The following is an 11,383-nucleotide window of genomic DNA, read 5'->3' on the forward strand; positions in this document are numbered from 1 at the left end:
CATAGCACATAAACGTTGCTTGAGCAAGGTCCGCAAGATTGTCTGGGATAATCTATCTAAAGATTTGATTATACATGAGATATGAAAGAAGAGATCTTTTGTTATAGTATCAAAGAAAGTGATTAGTTGTTGAAATTATTTGTACTTGTACTTGTTACTGTTATGATGAAGGGGAAATTTTAAATATTCTTCAGTTTGTATTTGTTTTTTTATATTTGTAATTATAACTTTTAATTTAAAAATTATTTTTTAAAAAACCTAGAGAGGGTCATATCTAAGTCACTTTTTCAAATTACATTTCTGCCCAGGACTTAGATTTTTTTTTTATTTAATCACTGTCTTGGTTGTGAATCTTCCTTCTGTTTGTCAAAGTTATTCCTTCTGCCCATTACGTATTTCTTTTCCAATTTTTCCCTGAACCACCAAGCAGTCTATATCTCATTGTTTATTATCTTCCCCTATCATATGGGTGTGTACTGTAATGTACTATAAGTATTAGAATATATATGTTATAAAATCTTATATATATTATGATAATTAAAATATATACAACATCTCTTTGTTTGTCTTAATCCTTGAGTGTTCTGCTTTGGGTGTTTTCAAATCTCTATATGATTCTTGACATCAGAATCTCTGCAGAACAATTGAGTCTAATAATACTGAAGAGTCAGTGATGATGATAAGACTATTAACTACAAAAAAGTTTTAAATATGTGATTTGTACTTCCTGAGTCTTTATAACTATAAATACAATAAGTATGATTATGTGTTTAACTGATTAAGGATGAAATCTCTTCATCAGAATGAGTTCCATATAATGCAGTGTTCCATTCTGGATCATCTGCTCAGATTCTTTCTTGGCCAACCTACGGTATCTACAACAATAATTGCCAAAGACAATCTTCATCTCTGCCACTGTTTAGCAACAAATGTCTTGTTCTTCCAACTTAGTTATAGAATGAGATCATTTACACACTATTTCTTTTATTTATTTCTACTTTTGTTCTCCTGTCCTCCTGTCAATCCAATTCAATCCACAAAATGTTGTGGTTTGTGGTTACTGTTCTAATTAATTTCTTCTACCAGTATTTACTAGTACATGTAGTCTTCACTTCCCAACCACAACTGGGATCAGAAACTCTATCTTAAGCAACACAGTTCTTAAGAGAAGCATCATGTAACACTGTGACAGTGCCAGACTTGGACATCAGTTGTTAGTTTTATCTGCAGTGTTCATTAAGTGTAATGTTACATGACTGTGACTTCCTTTCAACTTCCCCACTGACTTTGTCAGAAGCTGTCTATGAGGGTTACAAATGGTGATCATGTGGCTGTGACAGTCATAAATGTGTGCTGGTTGCAAATGCCTGAATTGTGATCACATGAAGGTGCTGTGATGGCTGCAACTTCAAAGACCAGTCGTAAATCTCCTTTTCAGTCCTAACTTCAACTTTGCTACTTGTATTCCTTTAGTTTTTTTTCCATACTTTATTTTTTCTGAGTGAAAGTCATAATTGTTTTTTCACCTCAATTATCCCAGTGCTAGCAGCGCCTTACGGACATAGCCTTATTGCCTAATAGTAAGAGACATTATACTGTACAGTTGAGCCATTCTGATCTCATTCCCATAGAATACACACAAAAAGAGAAAGATTCTTGTTACAGAAATTCTTCAGGAGAGACTGACTACTTGTTTAGCACACAAGACATCACTCTCAAGGTGATTCTAGTCAAAACTATGGCCTGTGAGCTGCATGGGGTTTGCCATCCAATATCATCTGACCTGTGGTCCTAAAAAGAAATATATTTCTCCATCCTACGAAAGAGAGGGACAGAGTACTAGCCATCTTGTGTGCTGTCCCACTCATGCAAACACACACCACAGGTGTAAAGAGTCTTTATTAAGGATTCCCAGCCTGAATTGGTATTCTCCAGCAATTCTCTGTGCTGGCAGCAGCTCAACACCATTGAGTCTCATAGGCTACTCAAATGAAGCCAACATTAGTTCTCAAGGCAAAGGCAAGTCCAGTCCACTAGGCCAAAACAAGTTCCCAAGGCCAATGCACATTCCAAGGCAAAGGCAAATCTATAGGCAAAGGCAAGGCAAACAGTTTCAGAGACACAATCCAAAGTTCAAGGCAAGAACATACAGCAAGAAAACAAACATGCTGTTCCCAGCACTGTCTCTATCTGTCTGCTGTGCTAAATAGCCAACTTCTGGCGCAGCCCATGAAGTAGGGCAAGGCTGCCTCCTCATGAGTAATCTGACTGACCTTCACGGTTCCTGCCTTTTCTCTGCCCTATGTGTTCTTGGATCAGGCACAAAAGACAGGTCCTCTTCCTCATCACTGACTGGCTGCAGCTGCATACTTTCCCCACCTGAAGCCTCAGGGCTGTCCTGCTGCAGTTGTGTTCAGCCAAATCCCTCTCAGATGGCTGCTTGGAGCCATTGACCAACTCCCCTCTTGATGTGCCTGAAACTGGTTCATCTTCCTCTGATCTGACATCTGGAGTGGTATCTGGGAAAGCATCCAGGGGAGTCATCACATCTCCTCAGGAGCCATTTTGTCAGCCACCTCAGCACAGGTCCTCGACCTGGTACTAACAAGAAAAAGAGTGAGCTGTGAGATAGAGGAGGACAAAATGGCAGTGGCAGGGCCTCTGGCCCTATGCAGAAGATTGCCAGCCCTGTTATAAGTTAACTCACACAGACCACCAGACATATGGATAATGTGCTTATTTTCTTTTTGTTCCTAATCCTCAGAATTTTTTTTAAAAACTCAAAATTTCTATGGCAATATAACTGATATATATCTTTTTAATTATGACAATATTATTCTTTTTGTTCCTAATCCTCAGAATTTTTTTTAAAAACTCAAAATTTCTATGGCAATATAACTGATATATATCTTTTTAATTATGACAATATTTTTTCTTGAAGATAATAACTGTGAAAGGCCAGAAAAGTAATGCAGTTTAAATATTTATGCCTACATCATCTATTACTTATACATATGTATAACTATCATTTTCTTCTCCTTTCTAAAATATATAAATATGAATGTATCTTTTTGTCTGCAAAAGTTCATTCCACTATGCTCTTGAGGGAATTCTTCCAATATGCACTGATAACAATAAATACAGCAGTGAGCTTTGATTATTTGCTTTGGGTCCTGTGTTCTGATTCCATAATTCTCCCAAAGAAAAGATGGATACCAGGGGAAAATGGTGCAAAAATACGATTGTCTTGTTCTAGTTTAATCTTCCTTCCTTCCTTCCTTCCTTCCTTCCTTCCTTCCTTCCTTCCTTCCTTCCTTCCTTCCTTCCCTTCTTGTCTCTGTCTGTCTGTCTGTCTGTCTGTCTGTCTGTCTGTCTATCTATCTATCTATCTATCTATCTATCTATCTATCTATCTATCTATCTATCTATCTATCTATCTGAATGTATCTTGAAGGAAATATTTCCACTATAAATTTTAATGATGAAGTGATGCAATTAGCCAGGAATATTTCTACCAATATTGAGGAATTCTTCATAATTGGATGAAGCAAAGAAATATAATTAAAGACTATAGTGAAGTATCAGTTTACAATATTTTCTTCTCTCTCCTGCAGCAAAGACCAGGTGTGTAATATCCACAGCTGTTAGCACCTAACTTTGACATTCAAAAATTGGCATAGGGCTATTCAAGTGACCCAAAAAGATTAAATGGCTGGAAAGAGATAAAAGACAACAACAGGTCTTCAAAAGAAATGTAGAAGCGAAATGAAACAAAAGATGGTTTTGGCTGATGTTGATTAATGCCTGGAACTGTAATGTTTTTAAAAAGAGAAGAATCAGTTTGTTCTAGAGCAGTGCTACCCAACCTTTCTGGCTCCATGGACTGGCAGTAGCAGTAGCAGCAGCAGTGAGTGGTGAGGGGATGGTTTTGCATAGACTATCTAGTTCCCACCCATGTACAAATGAAGTTTCACACACTTGTTCACTGCTTGCACAGCCCAGTTCCCAACGAGCCATAGACCAGTACGGTCTGCAGCCCAGAGTTGGGCACCCCTATTTTAGAGGACAGAGAGGAGTACCCTAGCACAGGGGTCCCCAACCGTGGCCACTTTATGACTTGTGGACTTCAACTCCCAGAATTCCTGAGCCAGTTGTGGACTTCAACAACCAGAATTCCTCAGCCAGCCATGGGTGTTGAAGTCCACAACTAGCTCAGGAATTCTGGGAGTTGAAGTCCATAAGTCATAAAGTGGCCAAGGTTGGGGACCCCTGCCCTAGTAAATTGGAACATGGCAAAGAGACAATCAGATGTCAGTACTCGTAGGACTGTGGCTAATGCCTTCTGCCTAAAGACAGTTACAGATCCAGATCCAGGTCAAAGACAACATCTTTTAAGTGGCTGAGCTGAGAAGTATGAACAAGAAACAACTAAAAGGGAGATATTTCCAATGCCTAAGATTGCCATGAATTGGAGCAGATATCCATTCCTCACACAATATCCTGGACTCAGACAGATTTGTTTGGATTGTACTCTTCTTTTTTAAAAAAAATCAATTCCTTCCTAATAGAAAAGATGAAAACATCTATGTTCCATTGACTCATTTCTGGGGATTCTCCAAACTACCTTTCAGCTCAAAACCAAGGGTTCAGAGAAAGTTACACAGTAAATTACTGTGGTGAAATAAGCTCCACCTCCCCTTTTCCAGAATGTAGACAAACAAGTTTGATGTAGTGAATTTAATTTTTCCCAGCCGAACTTTCTAGCTTAATACTGACAATATTTCTGTCCCTCTTCTATTGCTCCTAGAGTTAAGCATGGGCAAAAAGATAGATGGAGAGAGTGATATTAGAGGACTGCAAAAATATCTTTTCTTGGTAGCAGTTCCAGGACAAATTCTTATGCTTGAATTTGAACTACATGTTAAGATTTGCTTCATCATGATTGGATCCTTGATCTCCTTATATCAGCAACTAAGTCATAATTATTTAAAGGTTTAGAGCAGTATTAGTTTCTCTCTTGGCACCTCGGTTATGAAATATCTGTACTCTTTTCATTAAGAGAGGAACAGAAAACAGTATTTATAGCAAGATAACTATGTTGGGATTACAATCTTATTTTTCACAACTAGCACTTTCAAAAATATTATTCAAGTTATATTTTAATGTTTGTAGAAAAAACAATTCACTGTCAAGTTGCAACTTTTTGTCTGTGAAATTACTTCCATCTTATTTGGAATAAACAAATAAGCAAATCAGGAATAATGAGTCACAGCTAGGAATTTAAAAAAATGATTATTTAGCGTATGGCAAAAAATGGTGTATTCTCTGAAACTGGAAAAGCTGTTTTTTTATTAAGTACCAAAGGATTAAAGGGCAAACCATGTTATGTTAATTGCATTTTTAAAATGCAAGTTTAGTAGGGGTTTACATTTTACCTGCATTGATATTAGGATCAGAAATACATAATGGCACCTTAGTCTTTTGTCCCTGTTCCTCCCCATATACCAAAAGCCTCTCCACATGCAGTGAAGTTGCTTTTTGCCTTCTAAAATGTTATGTGATAAAAAAAAAACAGAATGGGAAGGGAGATCAAGATCTATCTACATTGGATTTCCTTTCATGTTCAGGATACTGCAAAGGCAAGTCTTAAATGCCAATTGCTTCCCAGTACAGGTAGTCCTCAACTTATGACTATAATTGACTCCACAATGGTTATTAAACAAGTCATCAGGTGACTGCATGTGACTGCATCCAATTTTACAATCTTTTTTGCAGCAGTCATTAAGTCATTAAGTGACTGCTGCAATAATTAAATGAGCACTGTAATGGTCATTAAACAAACCAATTGTTTGTTATGGTGTGTTTTTTTCTTTTGCTGTAAACCAGAAGTAAATACCAGTTTCTGGCAAAAACATAAATTGCAGTTATTTGATCTCAGGATGCTATAAATGTGGGCTGATGGCTAAGGACCTGAAATGTGGTTAAATGCCCATAGGAGGGGCCCAGTTGTTCATACTTCAAATCTGGGTCATAAGCAGGTTTTTGGGGGTCCGTTGTAAGTTTGATCAGAGGCAACTGGTTGTTAAGTCAAGGACTATGTGTACGCCTTTGACAATCTATACGAAATCATATATGCAGTAATGCAAAACACCTTATAACTTCAATAGTAAGTGATACATGAAAGTCTATTTTTCCTGTGGCTATCAGCACTACAACTGCAGGTTCAAATTACTGCCCTGTACACTGAATTTTTTAAGCCTAATATTCTGTCTGGAAATGAGGACAGTTTTTACAATCTTTCATTTTAGACTGTGCATTTTACAGACTTCTTGCTCCAGACATGTTCTAAGTCCATCAGATTTTAAGAAAAGCAGGAACTGAATGAAATGAAAACTGTAAATATATTGGGCAGGGGTATTATAAAGCAATAAGGAAGTATTGTGAAGAAATGCTGGAACATATATATGTTCCAAGAAATGAAGCAGTACACTGGTGGGTCATAACAACAATATAGATCCAGTTTTTTCAGTTCAGTTACATCATAAAACAAAGTGAAGGATTACCTAAAATAGCTTTAAGGGGCAGAAATAAATGCTTTGGATTCAAAGGTACATGGATGTGCATGCAGTATCTTTGAGAAACACCTTAAAGCAGCTGAATCTTTTGTTTAGTTCTTACAGCTGCCCTCCAAAACTGTAAACAGTCCTGGAAAAAGAAGTTTTTCATGTTTCCCACACATGTGTACATGAACTAAAGTGCAGTCCAAATCATTTTCACTTTGAATCCAAAATGCTGCCCAGCCCTACAACCCTAGCAACTTGCTGGTTTTTTTATTGTTTTGTTGTTGCTGTTATTGGTACATTCTATATTTAACAAACTATTATATTATCCTTTGAATAAACAGGTATTTAAAATTTATATGTTGAATTTTTGTGTAATAAAATGACCTCATGATTTATGATTTTGACAATTAGGAGAAATTATAGAAAGAATAGAGTCATGATGTAACTAGAGAAAGAAGTAAATTTATAATTGTTCTTATAACTGCTGTACCAAAGATTAGAAGACAATTCTTCACACCTTTTTATTTTGTATTTTTCTTTTTATTTTTTACACTATTAGCTCCCTCTGTGATTTTTTTTCTTTTTTCTTACTCTTTATTAACTTGGACTGGTTTTATCTTTATTTTTAAAACTTTAAATAAAATTATATGTAAAAAATATTTGCAATATTCATTAATGGCCCATTTCTGAGATAACCACAACAAAAAAGAGAATAAAATGTTTTACTTTTAAAACATGAAATTCTGGCAAGACAAGTATCAGGATGGAAGGCTAGGGAATTAATTTAATTCAAATGCTTTGCATCAATCTGGACTCTTTCAATAAAGCAGCAGGCGCATAAGGAGGTGATTAGGAACAAGACCACCTTGGCTAGAGAGGATAATTTAACCTTTCTTAGCAAGAAGAATAGCTTTAGAAAGGATGGTCTTTGGCATAGTGGGAAAAAAGGGTAAAACTGTTCTCAAGTGAGATAGAGAATGCAGATTCTGCAGACAAATTAGGACACAATCTTATTTTTTTTATCTCAGGTAGCAAAATGTCTTGGCCAGCAGGTTCTGGTCCATATCTGCTAAGAGATAAATCAGGACTTTGGCAATACATGTAACAAAAGCTTTTATTGTTTTACCAACATGTACTGACCACCCTTTGATAAAATTTGTAAATACTGTTGGAAAATCACAGGAAGTTGTGAGGAGGTACTCAATCACCCACAATCCTTGCTTAACAACAGCAACCGGGATTGAAGAAATTGCAATCACTACGTGATGCAGTCACATGATGTCATGCTTTATGACCAGATCTCTTAGAAATGGAAATTCCAGTCCCAATTGCTATCAAGAAGCACAAAAAATGAAACTAAAATTAAATCTAAAGAAAACCAAAGTAATGACTCAACAAAAACAACCATGGCATGGTCCAGGGTATTTGAGGAGCGCTCTCTCACCCCATTGGGACTAGCCCAAAACACTCCAATGGAAGGGGCCTCCTCTGGACCCCATCAGTTAAGGAATTTCAGCTGGGGAGTTCAAGGAGAAGAGCGTTTTCCGATATAGCCCTGTTCCCACTCTTCTGGCCTTCCAGAAGGGTTCCAAAACTGAGTTTTGCTGATTGGCTTTAAACAAACAAGCAAGCAAGCAAGCATTAAAATTGACAATTTTACTTGAAGTTGAAGTGATGGCTCTAATTTTTAAGCTTGGCTATTAATAGTAAAGGAACCAGTAATCAAGAAATACACCACGGGCTAGCATTTGAGAGTAACAATGATGACCCTGGAAAAGATATTCTGATGCTGTGATATGTCCGTATTTACAAAGACCAGAATTGTGCAGGTAATAAAGATACTCCGTGGAAGCAAAATTTGGACTTTGAAGAAACAAGATAAAAAGAGTGTTGACAGTTTTAAACGTTGGTAAAAGAGAAGACATCTGAGAAAGACAGCCAAGAAAACAAATGGATCATAAATCAATCAATCCAGAATTCTCACTTGAGGTCCCCAAATGTTGGAAACATTATTACAAAGAGCAAGCTGGGAAAGATGACAAAAAGAGGACAACCAGCAGCAAAGTGGATGGACTTGATTAGAGTGGCAATGATGCACTGTTGTAAGAATTTGAAGGGCCAGGTTAGGAACAGATAATTATAGACATCAATCTATATGGTTACTAATCGTTGACACAATTGTTGAAAATAATAAAGGTAGGATATAAAGAAATGATAAAAATAAACCAAACATTTGAGCACCCTGCAGACATTCATCCAGTGACAATTTAAATGCCTCCAGCAGACAAGAGCTTACAACTTCCCAAGGCAACCTGATCAACTGCTCAACAACTGCTATTATATATATAAAAAATAATGTCCAACCAATTTTTTTTTCCTATAATTGTAACCCACTATAAATAGCCTGAATATAAAAACTGTATTTTGATTCCGGAGAGAAAACACTTCACTTGCTAGAATTCTTACACCACTTCTACGCTCTTCTTAACAAAATTTGCTAGAGAGGAGTCTATGAAATTTGGGCTTGGAAACAATATTTACTTTCAGTTCTGACAGAAGTTGCTAAAGTCAAGCACAACACAGGAAGAAATAAAGTCCAGGGAAGACTAAAATATATTTTTATTTAGATTGGCTATAGTAACATATATTTGTAAGTCTGAATGTGTTTCCTCTCCTCCCTTTTTATATTCATGTGAATTAGGGGAGTGTCTGCTGAGCATTTTCATAATCCACACCTATCATTTGGACTCAAGCAATCTTTTCCTTTTTGTTGCTTTTATAATGTATCTGTCCATTTCAGATTGGTCATAATTACACAAAACAACCAGGCAGTGGGAAGCATCAGTAGTTTTCCTCAGAACAATATTGCCACATTATTCATGGCTAAGTGTTATTTATTTTAATTTATTAAATTTCTATGCCACCCATCTCCTCTACAAGGTGGCTCTGGTCGGCTTACAAATTAGGTTACCTATCCAAATTTTAAGAAAACATTAGGCAAGCTTTTATGAAAATTGGGCCAATGAGATAGCTCTTCTAAATTTTATTTTAAGCCTGCTTTGAAAAGATTTAAAAACTCACTAGAGAAAATTGGATAGTATGTAGCAAACATTCTGACAAAAGCTATATCTCTGCTCCAACCAGTATCTGAATAATTGTACTAGAAATCTGTACTGACAAATATCACTACTTGTCAGTTTTGATTGTAAATCTCTGGTCTTCTCAAACTCAATTCTGCCCCTTATTCTTTAACATAATTAGCATGTGGTAAATTAATTATAGAATTAATTAGCATATTGTTAGAATATGTTGTTGAAAAAATGGTTTGTTTAACAGAGTATTATTAATACACAGTGGAAGTTGTACTGGGACTTTTAGGCAAACAGTAATGCACTAACATGAGTTTTATAACTTATTTTTACTCAGACAACAAAAAGAAACACAGTAAGAAATAGTCCAAGTATCAATCCAGTATCATGCACATAAAAGTCAGTCCATAAAAAACATAGTATCAAAATACAAAAGCTGCTTACCAATATCAAAAACAATATACACTGTAGCAAGCAGTTGATTCTTGAGAGAATAAATATCAAGTTAGCAAACAAGAGAACAAGAGGTATCCAAACACTAACATCAAACACATATACAAGAGCAACTACGTGTAACATCTAACTCTCTTTTATGTGGAATAATTACAACCACACCCTTAGGCCGTTTAACTCCTTAAAGGTGCTTTTACTCCATTATATAATATTGTCACCCAAATCAAGTTTAATCTCTAACAATCTCCCCTTTTGGGTGGCATATTATACATATATTTTTACAATCTCAAATTACACATATCACAAACAGATTTATGCTTTATAGCACCCTGAGCCTTAGTAAACTGGTCAGCAATATTATCTTCAGTTGCACAATATTCCAGTTTAATCAAATTATCTTTAACACATTGTCTGACATTTAGATACCGTAGATCCGTATGTTTTGATCTAGTTTTCACTGCAGCATTAGTTGCTAATTTTATAGCTGCTTGATTGTCTTCATACACTTTTATTGGTTCATTACAATTTAAACCCATATCAAACAATAATTGTTTCCATACCAATAGCTCAGTACATAATAAAGATAAACAAGAAAATTCGGATTCAGTTGTTGATAAGCTTATATGCTTCTGTCTGTTAGACCTCCATCCTACTAAAGCGTTTCCCAATAATACAACCAATCCTGAAGTGGATTTCCTGGTTACAGTATCAGATGCAAAACTAGCATCTGCAAATGCTTTTAGTTCCAATTCCTTTGTTGGCTCTAGATATAGAGAATAATGTATGGTGTGCTTCAAATATCTTAAAACTCTTTTCGCACCTTGCCAACATCTGGTTGTAGGATTCTCACAATATCTAGCTAAATGATTAACTGTAAATGCTATGTCAGGTCTTGACCAGTTACATAAATACATCAAGCTGCCTATTAATGATTGATATATCTTTTTATCAAAGACATTGCTGTTATCTGCTGAACTCTCAAAACCTTGAACCATAGGTGTTTTTACTGGTTTACAGTTTTCCATATTATAACGTTTCAGCAAACCATTAATTTTCTTAGCTTGAGACAGTTTAAATCCTTTACTAGTCCTGACAATATCCAGCCCTAGATAATGACTAATAGCTCCTAGATCTTTTACTCTAAATTTTCTTTTTAACCCTGAAATTATTCTTTCAGTTTCTGTTTCATCTTTTGCTATAATAGCAATATCATCAGTGAATAATAATAACAATGATAATTCACTATTTTGCTGTTTTATAAATAAACAAGGATCTGCA

Source organism: Vipera berus, assembly GCF_964194415.1.
Source record: "Vipera berus genome assembly, chromosome: 6".
Taxonomy (NCBI): Eukaryota; Metazoa; Chordata; class Lepidosauria; order Squamata; family Viperidae; genus Vipera; species Vipera berus.